Genomic DNA, 16705 nt, shown 5'->3' with positions numbered 1-16705 from the left:
ATGTTCTATCCCAAGTCTTGGACTCCCTGTACTATTTTTCCATGCCCTGGGGATTTTTTTTATCCTACGCTTATTTATTCAAGCTTCTATGCTAAGAAGCTTGGTTTCTTTAAGCTGTTGCTTAAACATTTCTTTCTGGGTATAAATTTGGCTTTGTGTCTGGGAACTCTGTAAAAAAAATGTCATTTAGTAAGCTGAAGCTGTTAAATGACATTATAACTGGCTGTCAGTAATAAAGTAAATAGTGAAAAGATAGCATGATGGGCTGCTCCATCAGATCTCAGACAACCTGGAACTCCACTTTTGAACTTTCTGCTTAGAAAAGCATGTGGTGACTGGGAGCTTGATGCCTTAACAAAATGACAGTCTTATGCAGAAGGATATTGACTTTCTGAGCACTTTGACAGCTTCTCCTCTCACTTTATTTTCCCTGCAGTGGATTGAGGTGGGCAAACCTGTATGTGACAGACGTCCAGCGCAGCAGGACATTTAAAAACCACGTTCCCTAGGTCACCCACAAGGGCAGTCCTCAGGCTGAGCCTGTGTCTGGACACCCTGCATCCCTGTGCTCCACTTTCTGGACATATCCCTATTCTAACATGCCTTGTGTCCTTGGTAAATTACTTCATCTCTCTTCCCTCCGTTTCATTACCTCTAAAATAAGGTCCTTCCTACTTTTTTTAAAAAATAATTTTATTTATTTATTATTTTTGGGGGGGTACACCAAGTTCAATCATCTGTTTTTATACACATATCCCCGAGGTCCTTCCTACTTTTAACTCTCTTTTCACCATGTCCCAGGGAGCAGGAGTTTGGAAATTGGTTGCAGGTGGAAAGAGGCAATGTTTGGTTTGCCAATTAAGCTTTTAAAGCTTTGTCCGTGCTCCCCGCCTCCAGCCCCCTTCCAGCAGAAAACTAACTTTTCTGCAAGCGTTCCCTTGAATTTGTTGACTGCACTTACGCTCTTTTAGGTCCTGCCTTCTTTTTGGGAACAGGGGTGGGCGAAGAGGAAGGAAGTGTCCTGCAACTACCAATATTTTCCTCTAGGAGGAGCCGCGCAGCCCAGAGGAGAGTGACACGCACCAAGTCCAAGCGCTCGCCGGGGAACGCTTCATCCCAGCTCCGCGTAATGCTCGGCCCGGACGGCGCTCGGCGCCTCCGCAGCGGGTCTCCAGTCGGCCGCGCTGAGCTCCCGCTTCCCCTCGCTGCGGCAGCCCGGGTCCCGGGCGCGGCGGGCAGAGCCCGGCGTGACCCCTGGTGAACGGCGGCCGCCGGTTCCCACCCTACCCCTCCCCTCCCATCCTCCCTTCCCGCTTCACCCCGCCCCCTTCCCCCTCCCCAAGCCTGACAGCCCGCAAGCTGCCAAGCGGGGCGCAGCCATGGGAAGAGGAGAAGGTCTAGGGAGCGGCGGCGGCGGCTGCAGCGGCGGCGGCGGCGGCGGCGGCTGCTGAGCCCCGGCGGCGGCGGGGACCCTGGGCTGGGGCCGCGCAGGCCGGAAGGCCCCGCGCCCTCGGCCCCGGCGCGGACGCGAACTGCGCTGTCTCCGGAGGCAAGGCTCGGAGGTACTGCAAGGGAGCTCTGGGGCTCGGGCTCTTATTTTCCCCTTGTTGTGTCGGGGGGCCTGGGGCGCCAGTTGTTTTTGAAAGTGGGGATCTGTCATGTATTTACACGGATAATTTTTGTCCTGGTGACTTGGGGGTTGGCAGTGCTCCCCTGCTCCTCGCCAAGAAGTTGTTTTCTGCTGGTGGGTAATTGTAACCCGATCCACGCTCTGGACGTGTGTGTGTGTGCAAGTTGGTGGGGGCGTCAGGGAGTTGGGGGTGACAAGCGAACCATCCCACGCTGGCGCCTGCTCCCACCCGTGTTTGCTGTGCCTGGAGGGGCTTCCTCCGAAGCCAGTTCTGTTGAAGTCTTAGAAGTTTTGCGAGTGTTTCTGTTTGACATCATCAGCCAGCCGGGCTGGGGCAGGAACTGCTGAGGCTCCGCCGCTGAGCGGGGAGAGGTCCCCGGCTGCGCGGCGGGAGGAGAGGGGAGGCTGTCCGACTGTGCGCCTTTGCACCGCGCGCTCCTCCGCAAAGCGCAGCACCCTTTGCGCGTTTGTGCGGGCTGCAGCGGCGCACTGGCACCGGCGCAGCTGGGGTCAGAGTCACGGCCACCAGTTCCCATGAGCCGGGGTGGGTGGAGATCGTGGCGAGCCGAGCTCCTCCAGCCCTGGACGCACTCGTGGTTATGAAATCAACCAGGCTCAAAGTTTTGACAGAACTGTCCAAGGCAAGAGAGCCGCGGGTGAGTGGGGTAGTGGCGGGTCTGGGGAGAAGACGCTGGCGGCGCGCAGCGGGTGCTGGGCAGGGTCACCTACTTGCGGGTGCACCGGGAAGTCTATTTTGGGGTGAGTGCTTTTTATATAACCCGGAGCTGGGGGTACGCCTGCTGGGGCAGTGCTGTGGGAGTCGGCCGGGTGCGGGGTCTGTGTGCTGAATGGGTGTACGTGCGCGCTGTGTGTGTGCGCGCGTGTGTGCGCCTGGCGGGGGCGTGTCGGAGCCTGAGCCAGTAGGGTGTGCGGTGGGGTAGGGGGGTGGAGGCCCGAGAGGTGCCGCCCGCCTGTTTGTGCCGCCAGGAGACCTTGGAAGGGACAGGGGAAGGTAACGGAAGGCCAGAGGGTTGGGAAGTCGCAGGAATTTCTGTACAGAATTTAAGTACCACGGACTTTGAAGTACTAATCCCTTTACCTTCGAAGGGCTAAAGGCGGAGGTTTCTGGAGCTCTCAGGAGACCTGCATAGGAGGACGGAGGTTCTAGGAGACCTGTGAATGCGTGGGTCCACAAGCCTGGAGACGCGGACCCAGGCTGGATCCGTGGGATCAGAGATTCCCAGGGTGCTGTTGTCCACAGCCTCTGGGGTGTTTTGACATCCTGGTGTGTGTGCCTGGGAAGGCTCTCACCTTTCCTCACAGTGGCAGTTCTGTGCCCTGAGCAGTTGGTGTCATCTTGGAAGTCCTGTTCTCTGGGGTGCCAGGGTATAGACCTTGGAGGTAGCTAGTACTGAAACATTTCCAGAAATTAAAATGCTGGATAGAAACGAAATAAAATGATTTAGTAGACAGAGTTGTTGGTTCCATCCTTTCTGTGATTCTGTTTCCTTTTAGAAAAACAAAGCTCAGGGTTCCCAGATTAGATTTCAAGCGGTCTGGGTCATTTGTGGTTTCCCTTCAGATGGACTTTAGATGGAGCTGGAAGGATGTGTTTTATGCCCAGAGACCATTGGAAAACTTCATTTGTAGCTTAAGTACGTCCCATCTCTCATCTTCTACCTTCAGAAACTTTTTGCTTCACATGAGTCTAAGGAAAGTTGGTGAGCCAATATTCAGCTTTTCTTTTGGAGTAAATGTATCACAGTGAAAATATAGTTTGGGTCTCCTGAATGGCATGGAAAACCAACACTTAATGGGCAGAGGTGTGAAATGAAAATCTATAAATGCATTGACAAAGTGACCACGCGAGTGCAGTTTTGTTCAAGCTGAGCATAACTTTGCCTTGCAAATATTTGTTCTAGTTAGAGTCTGGGGCTGTGTTTTTGATTATTAGCTTTTAAACGGCAGACTCCACATCATAAACCTCTTAGAAATGGATCTTAGATGCCTTTTCTGTGCTATCTTTGGTGCCTGTGTTAACAGATGTTTATGGTGCTTAGTAACCTGTGGAACTGTAGTGTTGAGTATCTTGTTAGCTCAAGACATAATGTTTATAGCAAAATGTAATAAATGAGCCCTCAGTTGCAGTCTGCTTCTGCTGAGCGCATGAAGCACCCCAGCATGGAAACAAACCTTGAAGTTGGTCCAACTTGGCAAGTCTTTTTGGCTATCTGCTGGTAAGTGTTGTTAATGTAAAGATAAATTTGAGGGATATGCTGAGAATGTGGCACGGCAAATTGTTTAGCTTAGAAAAAAAGCATGGGTTATATTTTTTAAATCTGTTAACCTTAAGCTTCTCTGGTCATTCCACTGGTAAAATGCACAATTCTGGAGATTTACTTTCAGAGAAGACATTTTTTAAAAGAATGTCAATAATGAAAATAACTTCTATTTTTTAGTGTGTTCACATGCGTCCACACAAACCATCACTTTTTCTTCTTAAAAAAAGAAAACCCTGTAATCTCTGTGGTAATGAGTTAAATAATGTGAGTGTTCAAATCACCTAATCACTTTCTGAATCTTGAATTGGTAAGAATTGAAGTTTAGCAAAGCTGGTGTCAGACCTTTACTAATTGGGTAAACAGGGCAATATAGGATGTCTTTTTGGCAAGTGATTTTTTTCAGTCTGTGACAGTATAATGTAAATAATATATTCAATAGCATGGTTGATTAGTATGATCAGCAACTTTAGAGGTAACTCCCTATCAGGGGCAAGAACTGCCACTTCAGTAGCCCTCCCTGTTAGTGGGCCAGCTTACCTCTCCTTGGAAATAATCAGATGGAAATCTTGCTTCCTTACTAGCCAGTGCATTCTAGGAGAGATTCATGTTTAGAAAGTTCTGCCTGTACAGAATCGACATTTTCTTCTGCTCAGTGACCTAGTATTAAGTTGCTGGAACCACACACAATGACTCTCATCTCTCTTCCCTTTAAGTGCTGTATTGGGAAACAAACAGTATGCTCCTTCTCCTTGAATTCTTTTTTGCCTATGCTTGGACCTGTTCCTCACCCACTGTGGGGTGCCACCCTTTTCTGCCCTGACCAAAATGTCCTCGAGTCCACATTCTCGTCATCATTCCTTATGTATATCATCGAAAACATAGATGTGAAATCCTTAGTCCTGGACTTTCTACACCTATTAAGTCAACTTAATATTCATGAGCTATTTTAACCATCTCATTATGCTGTTCACTAATTTCAAACCTGTAAACAACTCATTCTTTTCAGATTATTAATCATCCTCAGTCAAAACATTATGATAATAGTTTCAAAACATTTTTTCATGCCCGAACTCCCAATAAATCTGTGGAAAGTATAATACTGTACAGGTAAATAGAATTCTACATGTAGTGAAGACAGCTACCTAATTTTTTACTATCAAGGAATACCAAGCTCCAGAACAGCAGATGTAGAATGTTCTGAAGATGAGCACACTGCAGCTGCATGTTACAGACAGGTAGAGGTTACCTCACAAGGTATTCTTTTCATGGACCTCATTGTGTCTGCTTCCACAAGCATGAGTCAGTACTAGCAGTCAGCATTTATTGATGGCTTGTCTGTCCAAGTACTAGACAGTGTGCCATCTGGCCTTAAATGAGGTGAAAGTACATCAGAAATGCTTCCTCAGGCAACTGGGATTTAAGGTGTACACACAGGACATGAACTGAGTCAGCAACCGCATCTTCCTCTGGAGGTAAACACTTGCTGATGCCGCAGGGATGTCTAGAGCAGGTATATCTTGCCATCGGCACTGAGGGAGTTCCCTGATGTTCCTCACTTAACAAGTCCTCGCCTTGGAGGAAGGAAGCAAAGCTGGTACCTACAGTGGGGAGGGTGCGATTCAAAGACAGCCACTTTGGGACCCATCAGAGCCCAGTTGAATCTGAGCTCTACCACGAACGTGCAAACTAACTCCTCTGAGACTCTCTTTTCTCCTCTATGAGAATTCTAATGCCTACCGCCTAGGACTGAGGCGTTTTCACACAAAGTCTGTAGCATTTATGGCCAGTACTCCACATTAGACACCTATCTGTCACGATTGGCTTCTCTTTTGTGTATCTGTCTGAGGCTTCCTGACTGAATTATGTTTGCCCTGCCACCAGCTGAGAATCTGCCACAGCTGAGAATCTTCTGTCTTCCTGCAGGAAATGTTTATGGTTGATGATGGTGATGACAGTGTTGTTGATTTCAGCAAGTCTGCATGTGAAAGAAATGACTTTTCTCTTGGCAAAGAGAGAAAACCAACCTGTGATATAGACTGACATCTGGGCCTATCAGGAGGGCCTACTGTGTGCATAGACCTTCAGTCAGGAAAAGGGGCCAGTGAGAGTCTTGTGCTCTTAGATGAAATTGTCTGTGCTGTCCCGCTCGTGTGTGTGTGTGTATATGAGCAGTAAGAGTCCTCACTCATCCCCCTCGCATTAAGGTCTCCATCCATATCCATATTACATTTGCTTCTTTGCTTTATTCCTTTCTCATTTGAAGGGAGGAAATAATGATAAAATATATTTTTTAAAGTTCAAAAATCTGTTTCATTTAATAACCTATATGGGAAAAGCATCTGAAAAAAGTGTACCACTTTGCTGTACACCTAAAGCTAACACAATGTTGTAAATCAACTGTAGTTGAATAAGAAATATTAAAAAAATTGATTTCACTACTCCCTACCTCCTATCCACCCTCCCCCTGCCCCAAATATAGCAGACCCACTGAAACATACTTGGACAAATAATTTCTAAACCAAATTTCTACTTTGATATAAGACACCTGCAAGTGAGGATGGCATCATGTGAAATAATAGTAAACTAGGTGTCAGGAAACCTGGGTCACCTCTAACCTCTGCCTCTAATAGGCTTTATAATTTTTGCAAACTATTTAACTTTCTCAAGCTTTGTATTTCTTACAAGTTAATAAAAAATAAACAGCAACAAAAAAAAGAGAAGAGTAAATAAGATGATCTCTTAGGATTCTTTTCAGGGCTATGTTTGAATCCATTAAATTATTGAATTTCTTTTGTCAGCTCTTTTGCGGCTTTGCTTGAATGTCTGTGGGAACACCTATTTCATTCATTTTCAGTTTCATGGTCTACTTTTTACATATCTGTCTTCCTTGCTAGGCTGTTGGTTTCTCAAGAGCAGAAAATAAATTTTATTCATTTTTATTATTTTCTACTCTACTGAATGCTGTAAACACAGCAGTAGTAGGAAGAGTGTTAGTTGAATTAATGTGAGCTGCTTTGGACAGTCAAGCTATAATTTATATCACTTATTTAACAGTATACAACAACTTTGAATATAAACATGAAGAAATAGTGTTTGCTGATTCTATTCCCTTACCATTAATTTTTTTTAAATCAATTAAGTAAAAGAGATAAAAATGTAATCCTGACTGCGCTTCCAGCTCTCATTCTAAACAATACCAGCTCATCATGGTCTGATGCAGGAGGTCTTTCTGAAATAGTTTCTTTTGTTGTTGTTTTTGCTTTGAGCTAAAGAAAATTTCATAAGTACCAGACACTTAAAAGAAGGATGACAGAGAGGGTCATTGTTTAGTCTCAATTTCTTTGTTAGGTGTTTCTCACTACCTTTTAATATAGACGAACGAAGCCTTAGGTCAGGCACAAATTTCACTTACTAGTGATTCATAGGAAGGCAGTGATTTTGTCAGAAATTGTTGGGCTGTGTGTTTTTAATTAGCATCTCAACTTACCTTCAAATACTCCATTCTAAAATCAGTAGATAATTTCTTCTACAGAGTCCTTAAAACTTCCATTTGTGTTTACTGCTCTGATTAGGGCTTGCTTCTTTTATTACTGCCTAGACTTCAGTCAGTTTTCTTTAGAAGAATATCATTATAATCCCAATGAATTATACTTCTTAGATTGTGAATTTGTTTAAACATAAACAAGTCTATCCCAGCTGGCTGGGCTTCTAAGTGCAAAGTGTATCCTAGGGAAAATGCTCACTTCATGGAGATTTGGCACCGGTGGTAGAAAGTACCCTGATAAATCCCTCAGTCAGCACTAGAACCAAAAGGGCTTGCGAATTGAACAGGTGCCTCGATGTATTTATCTATCATGGACAGCCTGCTATGCCAGACATTTGCTCTAATAACTCCTTGATTGTGTCCTCAGTTGTTTATAGAATGAAACATTTAAAGCAGTATATAATTAAAAACCTTAAAAGAGGCATCCCTCTCTATTTCTTTGGCATATTAGACATGATAAAATCGTTGGTGCAAAGAAAAGCTCATTTTTGTTTTGCTTGAAAAGTGCACTTTATCATAATGTCACATCCATCTTTTTTTTTTAATCTTCGAGTAGGCATATCAAAAGAAGTAGAGTGAGACCATTACAAAACAGAGTCTTACATAGCTCTCTCCCTGTGCTCATTAAAATAGAAGGTGCTGCCGTGATGCAGAAAATAGCTCATCTCAAGTTTGATGATGGCTGATAAGTCCTCAGTCAGACTTCCAGTTTTGATTGCTGTCAGGCAGGAAATCAGCCTTTGTCCTTGGTCAGGATGATGGCATATGATCCTGCCTCAGCTGCTTCTTCAGACATCTTCAAGCTATGTTATTGTTATCCCAGAAAAGCTAAATTTGGTAAAGCAAAGAAGAGCCTGGGAAAGCATACGTGAATGAGAAAGTGTGAAAAGATTCCTGAAGACAAAACCTCTACAATGGCTTCTTCCCGTAGGAGTAGAAGAAGATACTGGAATCCCTGGGCAAGAGGATGATGACTGAAGACAAGACACTGTTTTTATACCTAGCGAGTCAGGAAGATTAAAGAAAGAGCAGCAAAATGAAGTGGAAGGATTTCTTTCGTATCAGTAGTCAGTGTAGCGTCTTATTTCCAGTAGGCACATTGGAGAAACAATACTTTGCTTGTCATAGAATAAACATTCAATACATATGTTATTAATGACCTTAGTGTGTGGTAAAACAGAGAGAGAATTGAAGTGTTGACAAGAAGTATGTGGAGAGTTGGGAACATAGGGATATGGATAGGCTTGGCTGGTAACTAGGATCTAAGCTCGTAATGCAGACTTGGTATTATTCTCCTTAGAGTCATGATGGCACCCAAACTTGATGACCAGCTTGCCAAAGTGGATCTTGTTCAAGGCCTTGAAAACATCTAGAAGTTTTTAATATTTGAAGAAAGATGGAGACATTTCGAATTTTTCTGTAGGACTCAGGAAACACATCCAGTTTGTCAGCTCTTGCTATACCCTCATCACAGGGCATGAGATTTTAATTCTCTTTGCCTTTGTCCTGTACACTTTAGTATTTTTACTTATTCTTTCAGTATATATGAGGTATGTGAGAGTTAATTATGTCATCTGAAAAGTACTTTGAAAACTACTTAAGAAAAGATGTGAATAAATAAGCTATTTTATCAGCCTACAGGATGCAAGTTTGGCCAAGCTAGTGGTATTTTTGAGATGGCTGTGAAAAATCAAAGACAGAACACATATTTGTTGAGCCATTACTGTGTTCCCAGGAATGTTCAGGGCACCGGGGAATATAAAAGTCGTGTAAGACATGAGCCTTGATTTGGGGAGCTAGCGTTTAAGCTAAGAAGGCAGCGCTAATAACGTACATGGCGTGACTATGGGAGAACTGACAAATATGCAATTTAATGAAAAATTATATTACAGAACACAAATGCTACATTTATTTAGAGAGAAGGGAGAGCTGTTTGGGCTAAAGTGTTGGAGGTGAGGCTTTATGGGCAAAATGCCTCCAGAGCCAGAATTTAAAATATGGTAAATTAGATAGGTAGACGTTTTGTGTGAGGAGGTTGGAACTGAGCCCCAGGTGGTGTATCTGGAGCTCCCTGGGCTTACTTGTAGCAGGGAGCCAGCAGGGTGCACCAGGCTGTGGATTCGTTTCCCACTGGAAGCCCTTCTCATTGCTTACTACTGTTGTGGCATATAGGCCCATCCTTTGGGTGGAGCTATTGGCATGGCCACCCTGAGCCTAGTCCTTGCTGGGGGAGTGGTGACTGTTACAAGTGTCTCTGCAAACTTCTCCTGTGTGAACATTATATAAATTCAACTTTAAAACTTCTTTCTTTAACAGTATCCCAAGAGGTCTATTAAAGATACCAACAGCATGGCTTCCTTTTAAGAATATGATCTTTTTTTTTTTAAATTATCAAAATTATATTTATTTATTTATTTATTTATTTTTAGTTTTTTTGGGGGGTACACCAAGTTCAATCGTCTCTTTTTATACACATATCCCCGTATTCCCTCCCTTCCTTGACTCCCCCCACCTTGAGTCCCCCCAGCCTCCCCGCCCCAGTCCTCTAAGGCATCTTCCATCCTCGGTTGGACTCCCTTTGTTATACAACTTCCCACTGACTATCAGTTTTACAGTTGGTAGCATATATATGTCTGTGCTACTCTCTCACTTCGTCTCAGCTTCCCCTTCACCCCCTGCCCCCACCCAAACCTCGAGTTCTCCAGTCCATTCTCTGTATCTGCGTCCTTGTTCTTGTCACTGAGTTCATCAGTACCATTTTTAGATTCCGTATATGTGAGTTAGCATACAATATTTGTCTTTCTCTTTCTGACTTACTTCACTCTGTATGACAGACTGTAGTTCTATCCACCTCATTACATATAGCTCCATCTCATCCCTTTTTATAGCTGAGTAATATTCCATTGCATATACATGTCACATCTTCTTATCCATTCATTTGTTGATGGGCATTTAGGTTGCTTCCATGTCCTGGCTATTGTAAATAGTGCTGCAATAAACATTATGGTACAAGTTTCTTTTGGGATTATGGTTTTCTTTGGGTATATGCCCAGTAGTGGGATTACTGGATCATATGGTAGTTCTATTTGTAGTTTTTTAAGGAAACTCCAAATTGTTTTCAATAGTGGCTGTACCAACTTACATTCCCACCAACAGTGCAGGAGAGTTCCCTTTTCTCCACACCCTCTCCAACATTTGTTGTTTCCAGATTTTGTGATGATGGCCATTCTGGTCGGTGTGAGGTGATACCTCATTGTGGCTTTGACTTGCATTTCTCTGATGATTAGTGATGTTGAGCATCTTTTCATGTGTTTGTTGGCCATCTGTATGTCTTCTTTGGAGAAATGTCTATTTAGGTCTTCCGCCCATTTGTGGATTGGGTTATTTGCTTTTTTGGTATGAAGCTTCATGAGCTGCTTGTATATTTTGGAGGTTAATCCTTTGTCCGTTGTTTCATAGGCAATTATTTTTTCCCATTCTGAGGGTTGCCTTTTAGTCTTGTTTATGGTTTCTTTTGCTGTGCAAAAGCTTTTAAGTTTCATGAGGTCCCATGTGTTTATTCTTGATTTTATTTCCATGATTCTAGGAGGTGGGTCAAAAAGGATCTTGCTTTGATGGATGTCATAGAGTGTTCTGCCTATGTTTTCCTCTAGGAGTTTTATAGTGTCTGGCCTTACATGTAGGTCTTTAATCCATTTGGAGTTTATTTTTGTGTATGGTGTTAGGAAGTGTTCTAATTTCATTCTTTGACATGTTGCTGTCCAATTTTCCCAGCACCACTTATTGAAGAGGCTGTCTTTTTTCCATTGTATATTCATGCCTCCTTTGTCAAAGATAAGGTGCCCATATGTGTTTGGGCTTACTTCTGAGTTCTCTATTCTATTCCATTGATCTTCCTTTCTATTTTTTTGCCAGTGCCATACTGTCTTGATCACTATGGCCTTGTAGTATAGTTTGAAGTCAGGAAGCCTGATTCCACCAACTCCATTTTTCCTTCTCAAGATGGCTTTGGCTATTCGGGGTCTTTTGCGTTTCCATACAAATCGTAAGATTTCTTGCTCTAGTTCTGTGAAAAATGCCATTGGTAATTTGATCGGGATTGCATTGAATCTGTAAATTGCTTTGGGTAGTACAGTCATTTTCACGATGTTGATTTTTCCAATCCAGGAAAATGGTATGTCCCTCCATCTGTTTGTGTCATCTTTGATTTCTTTCATCAATGTCTTAAAGTTTTCTGCATACAGATCTTTTGCCTCCTTAGGCAGGTTTATTCCTAGATATTTTCTTCTTTTTGTTACAGTGGTGAATGGGAGAGTTTCCTTAATTTCTCTTTCTACTCTTCCGTTGTTACTGTATAGGAATGCAAGAGATTTCTGTGCATTAATTTTGTATCCTGCTACTTTACTAAACTCATCAATTAGTGCAAGCAGTTTTCTGGTAGAGTCTTTAGGGTTTTCTATATATAATATCATGTCATCTGCAAAGAGTGACAACTTTACTTCTTCTTTTCCAATTTGCATTCCTTTGATTTCTTTTTCTTCTCTGATTGCTGTGGCTAAAGCTTCCAAAACTATGTTGAATAATAATGGTGAGAGTGAACACCCTTGTCTTGTTCCTGTTCTTAGAGGGAATTCTTCCAGTTTTTCCCCATTGAGAACAGTGTTGGCTTTTGGTTTCTCATATATGGCTTTTATTATGTTGATGTAATTTCCTTCTATGCCCATTTTCTGGAGAGTTTTTATCATAAATGGATGTTGAATTTTGTCAAAAGCTTTTTCTGCATCCATTGAGATGATCATATGGTTTTTATCCTTCAATTTTTTGATATGATGTATCACATTGATTGATTTGCGTATATTGAAGAATCCTTGCATTCCAGGGATAAACCCCACTTGATCATGGTGTATGATTTTTTTAATGTGCTGTTGGAGTCCGTTAGCTAGTATTTTGTTGAGGATTTTTGCATCTATATTCATCAGTGATATTGGCCTGTAATTTTCTTTTTTTGTGACATCTTTGCCTGGTTTTGGTATCAGGGTGATGGTAGCCTCGTAGAATGAGTTTCGGAGTGTTCCGCCTTCTGCAATATTTTGGAAGAGTTTGAGAAGGATAGGTGTTAGCTCTTCTCGAAATGTTTGATAGAATTCGCCCGTGAACCCATCTGGTCCTGGGCTTTTGTGTGTTGGGAGATTTTTAATCACTGCCTCAATTTCCATACTTGTGATTGGTCTGTTCATGGTTTCTATTTCTTCCTGGTTCAGTCTTGCAAGATTGTATTTTTCTAAGAATTTATCCATTTCTTCTAGGTTATCCAATTTATTGGCATAGAGTTGCTTGTAGTAGTCTCTCATGATGTTTTGTATTTCTGAGGTGTCCGTTGTTACTTCTCCTTTGTCATTTCTAATTCTGTTGATTTGCATCTTCTCCCTTTTTTTCTTGATGAGTCTGGCTAATGGTTTATCAATTTTGTTAATCTTCTCAAAGAACCAGCTTTTAGTTTTATTTATTTTTGCTATGGTTTCCTTCCTTTCTTTTTCATGTATTTCTGCTCTGATCTTTGTGATTTCTTTCCTTCTGCTCACTTTGGGGTTTCTTTGTTCTTCTTTCTCTAGTTGTTTTAGGTGTAAGGTTAGGTTGTTTATTCGATAATTTTCTTGTTTCTTAAGGTAGGACTGTATTGCTATAAACTTCCCTCTTAGAACTGCTTTTGCTGCGTCCCATAGGTTTTGGGTTGTTGTGTTTTCGTTGTCATTTGTTTCTAGATATTTTTTGATTTCCTCTTTGATTTCTTTAGTGATTTCTTGGTTGTTTAAGAGTGAATTGTTTAGCCTCCATGTGTTTGTATTTTTTGCAGTTTTTTTTCCTGTAATTGATATCTAGTCTCATGGCGTTGTGGTCTGAGAAGATGCTTGATATGATTTCAATTTTCTTGAATTTACTGAGGTTTGATTTGTGACCCAAGATGTGATCTATCCAGGAAAATGTTCCGTATGCACTTGAGAAGAAAGTGTAGTCTGTCGTTTCTGGATGGAATGTCCTATAAATATCCATTAAGTCGAGATGGTCTAATGTGTCATTTAAAGCTTGTGTGTCTTTATTTATTTTCTGTTTGGATGATCTGTCCATTGATGTAAGTGGGGTGTTCAAGTCTCCCACTATTATTGTGTTGCTGTCGATGTCCCCTTTCATAGCTGTTAGCATTTGCCTTATGTATTGAGGTGCTCCTATGTTGGGTGTATAGATATTTACCATTGTGATATGTTCTTCTTGAATGGATCCCTTGATCATTATGTAGTGTCCTTCCTTGTCTCTTTTAATAGTCTTTACTTTCAAGTCTAGTTTGTCTGATATGAGTATTGCTACTCCAGCTTTCTTTTGACTTCCATTTGCATGGAATATCTTTTTCCATCCCTTTACTTTCAGTCTATATGTATCCCTTGGTCTGAAGTGGGTTTCTTGTAGGCAGCATATAGAAGGGTCTTGTTTTTGTATCCATTCAGCCAGTCTGTGTCTTTTGGTTGGAGCATTTAATCCATTTACATTTAAAGTGATTATTGACATGTGTGTTCCAATTACCATTTTCTTAATTGTTTTGGGTTTGTATTTGTAGGTGTTTTCCTTTTCTTGTGTATCCTACTTAGAGAAGTTCCTTTAGCACTTGTTGTAAGGCTGGTTTGGTGGTGCTGAATTCTCTTAACTTTTGCTTGTCTGGAAAGCTTTCGACTTCTCCCTCAAATCTGAATGAGATTCATGCTGGGTAGAGTATTCTTGGCTGTAGGTTTCTCTCTTTCAGGACTTTCAGCATATCCTGCCATTCCCTTCTGGCCTGCAGAGTTTCTGTAGAAAGATCAGCTGTTATCCTGATGGGTTTTCCCTTATATGTTGTTTGTTGCTTTTCTCTTGCTGCTTTTAATATTTTTTCTTTGTGTTTAATTGTCGTTAGTTTGATTAATATGTGTCTTGGTGTATTTCTCCTTGGGTTTATTGTGTATGGGACTCTCTGTGCTTCTTGGACTTGGTTAATTATTTCCTTTCCCATGTTGGGGAAGTTTTGCACTATAACCTCTTCAAATATTTTCTCAGACCCTTTCTTGTTTTCTTCTTCTTCTAGGATGCCTATAATTCGAATGTTGGTACACTTAATGTTATCACTGAGGTCTCTGAGATGGTCTTCTATTCTTTTTATTCTTTTTTCTCTTTCCTGCTCTGTGGCAGCTATTTCCCCCATTCTATCTTCCAACTCACTTATTCGTTCTTCTGCCTCAGTCATTCTGCTGGTTATAGCATCTAGAGTATTTTTAATTTCAGTTATTTTGTTATCCATTGCTGTTTGTTTTTCTGAGTTCTCATGAACTGTTTCTTGTACTTTCTCTATTTTGTTATCGAGATTTTGTATCATTTTTACTATCATTACTCTAAATTCTTTTTCAGGAATTTTTCCTATTTCCTCCTCATTTATTTGGTCTTGTGGGTTTTTTCCTGCTCCTTTGCCTGCATGGTGTTTCTTTGTTTCCTCATGGTTGTCCAAACTTTTGGGGTTGCCTGTCCTGGTGATAGAGGTGTTTATAGAAGACTGTCCAAGCCTCAGACTATGTCCAAGTATTGGATTAAACAAATACTAAGTCTAGGAAACACATACATGTATAAGACACACCATTACTGAATCCATTAGGACATAAGGCTGTAGAAAGACCTGACAGAACCCCAGTGTGCTACCAGATATTCAAGGAGAAACCCAACCGAAATTGACAACTGAAACAGAACAAATCAGAGAGAAAAGCAAAAGCAAACTAAGAAACAAATAACACCTTACACATACAAACATTAATCCAGGGAGATTTTGTAAGCTAGGATCAAATATAGAAAAGAGCCAGAGTACCACCAGAGAGAATGGAGATTCTCAGAATGTAATTAGACAACTATACTAAGAACTAAGATAAAGACAAAAACCTAATATTAAATACCAAGGCGGTGCGTCATCTGGAGAATAGAGCAAGGAGTCTGAGCAGATCGATAGTGTTGCTTATAAGTATGTTAAGAGAAAATAAACTTAAAATGACTGGAAGAAACGGGAACAGAAGAGCGTAGTGTGGTTGCAAATATGCAAATAAAAAGAAAGAAATAGAAATGTATAAAAGATAGGGATGAAAGGAAAGTATGAGAGCTATATTGTCCGTACTACCAAAAATTTAGCTAGATATAGAAGTATATAAAAAGGCAAAAAAATAAAAATAGAATAAAGAATAGCATTAAAAAATTATGTTATAAAACTTGTAGATCGCTTAGGGCTAAGATTGTATTTAATAAGGAAAAAAAAGAGAGAGAGAGAAAAAGAAAAAAAAAAACAGAGAGAGAGGAAAAGAAAAAAAAAGAGGAAAAAGAAAAAAAAAAAATCCAGAACGGATCCCAGAATGGACCAGTTCAATAGGAATTGACACTAATATTTCTGTTTCCTTAGCGTCTCAGCTGTAAGTTTCCTTCTCCTCGCCTTGGGTTTTTTTGCATTATTCTGTGACCAGTAGAGGTTCCTTTATTGTTTGTCTGTAAGCGTCGGTGTGTGGGGAGGGAGAGGGTACAATAGTGGCTCCTTCTCCTGGGAGTGAGTGAGCAGTGGCGCACTGTTGTTTCAGTCGGCCTTGGAGGTGCCTTTTGCAGAGGGACGCTGGTGGCTCAGGTGTAAACAGAAAGTCTTAGAGTTGGGCCTCTCTCAGGTTTTTTTGTTTGTTTGTTTGTTTGTTTTTTTCTAGGCAGCCTCCCTGCTGCTTGCATTCCAAGGGGTTTTAATCTATCCCCACCCGAGTGCCTGAGGGTGCTTGTTATCCCTGAGCACCTTAGGTGGCCCACAGGGTGTCTCTCCACTGCCTGTTGCAGAGGTGCTGAAAGAGTGAGAGAGGCTATGCGCGGCTCCTCCCCGCCCTGCCCGTGAGCCTGCAGCCTGCAGCCGCCATCATGGCCTGGCAGCTCTCAGGGGAAGACACTCCTTGCCATGGACCTCTTCCCTCCTGTCCTCTTGGTCTGTCACCTTACTGGCAACAATGTTTCTCACCCTGAACCAGCTCTCCAGTTCCCACGCTCCTGCTCCCGGACCCTCTGTTCAGCTGTGGATCGACGTCTCGGTCCCAGAACGCTAAGCTGCGCTGCGGACCCTCCGTATGTTTCTCATTCCCTCCCGTCTGCCACGGCTCCGCCGCTTCACCCTCTTTGAGCCCTCGTAGATGCCTCCCTACCGGTTATGTTGGGCTCCTTGCG

The 16705-nt window shown here is 42.2% G+C and overlaps 1 protein-coding gene across 2 annotated transcripts in view; it reads left to right on the top strand.

Moving 5' to 3' along the window:
• The first annotated feature begins 1372 nt into the window (after positions 1-1372).
• GHR (growth hormone receptor) overlaps positions 1373-16705 on the top strand; it is a 324223-nt gene continuing 308890 nt past the window's right edge. The window contains exon 1 of one of the 2 annotated variants that reach the window (XM_057708792.1): positions 1373-1562. The gene's annotated coding sequence lies outside the window, so the exon portion shown is untranslated. The remainder of the gene's footprint in view (positions 1563-16705) is intronic. The other variant, XM_057708793.1, reaches the window with a different exon arrangement.

The sequence above is a fragment of the Hippopotamus amphibius genome, chromosome 15 (assembly GCF_030028045.1).
Source record: "Hippopotamus amphibius kiboko isolate mHipAmp2 chromosome 15, mHipAmp2.hap2, whole genome shotgun sequence".
In the NCBI taxonomy this organism is placed as follows: Eukaryota; Metazoa; Chordata; class Mammalia; order Artiodactyla; family Hippopotamidae; genus Hippopotamus; species Hippopotamus amphibius.
Note: the sequence above shows the minus strand (reverse complement) of the source record. Positions and strands in the feature narration are given on the sequence as shown.